Genomic DNA, 4411 nt, shown 5'->3' with positions numbered 1-4411 from the left:
AATAACAAACCAGGACTCAGCATCGTCCGACGCCACACATGCATCGACCGATGCCAAATGGGGAAGCATCGATCGACACAAAAGCTGCATCGACCGATGCAAGTGTAACTTGCATCGACCGATACCCAATCTGCATCCACCGACGCATGCTCGACGTAACACAAAAACCCTAGAGTTTACGCGCCGTCCTCGCACTTGCATCGACCGACGCAAGATATGAATTGATCGACGCAACGTCGATCACCGTGATTTCTCCGAAGTTTCTCGCCGGATCTTCGTTCCTACAACCACAAAACTTGATCCCAAGCCACAAGAAAGCTTCCTAACGTCCATAGCATCAANTCATCCGAAGTCGATATACCAACCATATTCCCAAGTCACAAAGTCTCTAAATATGGCAGTACTAGGAGAACCTAAGTCCCCCCAAGAGTCGCGAGCAGNTAAGCCATGGTCATGCACTTACCTTTGCCACAGAAGAATCTGAACCTTACACAAACAAGAACAAGCCTCTAGGAAGCTCCTACATNTGAACACGTCTGAGTCCTATCCCTATCCAGGTTTCCTTCTCGTGGCTCGTGTAAAACGNTGAACCTTACACAAACAAGAACAAGCCTCTAGGAAGCTCCTACATCGATCCCAGCTACAGATCTCTACAGGAACGCCTCCAATCTCCCAGAATTCTCAAGAACACTCAAGAACAACTTTTCTCTCTTTATCTTTTCTCAAAAACGGCCACACAACCATGAATGAGACAAAACTCGCATCTAAGGGTTTTCCTTAACCCAAAACGCAGCGTTTGACTTAAGTCAAAACGCACAGAATTGAACATGCATCGACCGATGCACCATCTGCATCGGCCGATGCAACTCCCAAACCGGGATTCCGGTTCACGGATGTTACAATTCTCCCCCACCAAACTAGATTCGTCCTCGAATCTCGAACAACCATCAGCCAAGGACTCTCGTGCAACCGTCTCCACAGCCCGCACTCCTCCGAATGATCTACAGAAGGTCACCTCTAGGCGATAGACTCACGCTCCATGCGTCAATTGCTCTCGACTTTTGGACTTTCCTTTACTCATAGGCCTAAACCTTGAGTTTTTATTGGCTCCTCATCAGATCTAAGTCTGCATGCCATAATGTTGGCTCCTCATCGGGCCTAGACCCGCATGCCATAATATATAAGGAAAATCCAACTCGTCTCTTGGGTTGCCACCCTACAGCGCGCCCCCGGATCGTCATCCGAAGTCGATATACCAACCATATTCCCAAGTCACAAAGTCTCTAAATATGGCAGTACTAGGAGAACCTAAGTCCCCCCAAGAGTCGCGAGCAGACGATTCTGAACACGTCTGAGTCCTATCCCTATCCAGGTTTCCTTCTCGTGGCTCGTGTAAAACGTCTCAATGTCCTACCAACCACATATCCCCTCACTGGAATACCACATGACCACACAAGGATCATACACATGCCACAAGGGCCGCCACAAAGGCCAAACAAATGTCCTAAAGAGGACCGCCACCAAGGCCAAACAAATGTCCTAAAGAGGACCGCCACCAAGGCCAAACAAATGTCCTGAAGAGGACCGTCACCAAGGCTAAACAAATGTCCTAAAGAGGACCACCACCAAGGCCAAACAAATGTCCTAAAGAGGACCATCACAAAGATACTCTGGCTAAAAAGCCCGTCACAAAGACCATCTGTCCCAAAGGACCGTCACAAAGACCATCTGTGCCAAAGGACAGTCACAAAGACCATCTGTCCCGAAGGACCGTCACAAAGACACTCTGGCTAAAAAGCCCGTCATAAAGACCACACAATGTCTAAAAAGACTTCCACACACGGGCATACTGACTCAAAAGTCCGACACTAAGGCCACACACAGCCCCTCCAAGGCTCTCCACCGCTAAAATGGACAAATTCTAACTATCGTAAAACTTTCCACATTTAGCACTTTCCATTTTTGGAAACTTCCCACTTTTGGAAACTTCTATTTCAGGAAACTTTCCTCCAAAACCCCGCCTCACGGAAACTTTGTATCCTAAACACCACCTCATCTTGTTACTGAGTCGCACAACCAACCACCCCCAAGCGACCGAGTAACAAGAGAGATGGGCTGGAATACTCCATTCCCGCTCCAGCCACTGATTACAGATGGGACCAAGCTAGACAAGTTCAAGTCGCGGCTTGCTTCTCATACCACTTCTTAAACCTTGCCTTCATCTTTGCCTCAGGCTCCCAAGTCTGCTCCTCAACACCATTACAGTCCCACAGGACTCTCATCAAAGGAATCTTCTTCTTCCGAAGTTCCTTGATCCTCCTCTCGAGAACCCTCACTGGTCTCGCCTCCAAAGTCATGTTAGGCTGAAGATCCTCAGGAATCTTAGCCAACACCTCCTCTCCCTCACGGAGACACTTCCGCAACATAGACACATGGAAAACCTTATGGAATGCACGCATCACCTCAGGTAACTCCAATCTATATGCCACTGGTCCAACCCGCTCAATCACTCTGAATGGACCCATATACCTCGGACTCAACTTAGTCTCTGACAATGACCTGTTCGGACCCCGCAACATGGCCATCTTGAGGTACACTCTGTCTCCTACCTGAAACTCAAGATCTCTCCTCCTCCTATCTGCATAACTCCTCTGCCTATCCTGAGCCTCCTTCATGTTCAGCTTGAGAACCCGAATCTTCTCTGAGGTCTCCTGAACAAAACTAGCACCAAACATGCTCCTCTCCCCCACCTGAGTCCAGCATAATGGTGTACGACATGGCCTCCCATACAAAGCCTCATAAGGAGCCATCTTAATACTCGCCTGATAACTGTTGTTGTAAGCAAACTCTACCAGGTTCAGGTGATCTGCCCAATGGCCACCCCAATCCAACACACACATCCTCAGCAAATCCTCCAGCGTCTGGATCATCTTCTCAGACTGTCCATCTGTCTGGGGATGATAAGTTGTACTCATATGCACCTTAGTGCCCATCTCTGCCTGAAATGCCTTCCAGAACACCGAAGTGAACTTAGAATCCCTGTCAGACACAATGCTCGCTGGCACCCCATGTAATCTGACTATCTCCCTCACATACTTCTTAGCCCAGACCGCTGCTCCATCAGTCTTCTTAATGGCCAGAAAATGTGCTGACTTAGTCAACCGGTTTACAATGACCCATATAGCATCAAAGGTCAGTGACACTGGCAATCCTACTACAAAATCCATCGTGATCATATCCCACTTCCACTCTGGAATGGATAGACTCTTTAGTAATCCGCTTGGAACCTAATGCTCAGCCTTCACCAGCTGACACACGTTGCACCTCGCGACCCAACTAGCTACAACCTTCTTCATTCGGACCTAATGATAGTACCTCTTAAAATCACGGTACATCTTAGTCGCTCCTGGATGAATAGAAAACATGCTCGCATGAGCCTCCCTCAAGATCTCCTATCTCAAATCCTCATCCTTGGGCACACAAATCGGACCACGCACCAAGATAGTACCATTAGCTGAGACCTGATACTCTGAATCAATATCCTTAGAGACATTCACCAGCCCCAAATCCTTCTCCTGAGCCAACCACACCCTGCTCAGAAGATCCGGTCCATAAGCCGCCTCCTAACCCAATCGTTCTCGAGAAACCGCAGACAAGCTCAACGCACTGATCTCTCTTACCAGAGACTTCATCTCCTGGTCCTGTAGTAACCTGTCAAACCAAGGAACTCCTGATCTCAGTGACATTCTGTAGTCTAGGCCAATCCCTGATAGCCTGAATCTTCTCCAGATCTACAGAAACTCACTATGCAGAAACAATGTGACCCAGAGAACCCATAACACGCTGCCAAAAACTACACTTGCTCAACTTAGCAAACAACTTCTGCTCCCGCAGCTTCTCCAGAACTGCCCTCAAATTCACTGCATACTTCTTAGGACTCTTAGAAAATACCAGGATATCGTCGAGAAACTCCTGAAACACACTGTTCATCAATCTCATAAACGCTGTTGGTATGTTACTAAACCCAAAAAGGCATCTCCGCGAACTCAGAATGCCCATACCTCATCCTGAAAGCCGTCTTTCTCACATCTGCCTTATCTATCGGTATTTGATGATAATCCGACGCCAGATCTACCTTAGAGAACCAAGTAGCACCCCTCAACTGATCCAACAATTCATCGATCCTAGGAAGAAGGTACTTGTTCTTCACAGTGACCCGGTTCAAACCCCGATAATCTATACACAACCTGAAACTCCCATCCTTCTTCTTCACAAACAACACCGGCGCTCCTCACGGTGATACACTAGGACGGATGAATCCCTTACTCAACAAATCCTCTGGCTGCTTCTTCAGCTCTGCCATCTCTGCTGGAGCCATTCTGTAAGGAGCCTTGGATAACGGTGTCGTCCC

Source organism: Camelina sativa, chromosome 2, assembly GCF_000633955.1.
Source record: "Camelina sativa cultivar DH55 chromosome 2, Cs, whole genome shotgun sequence".
In the NCBI taxonomy this organism is placed as follows: domain Eukaryota; kingdom Viridiplantae; phylum Streptophyta; class Magnoliopsida; order Brassicales; family Brassicaceae; genus Camelina; species Camelina sativa.
The sequence above is the reverse complement of the archived record's forward strand: the minus strand, read 5'-3'. Positions refer to the sequence as shown.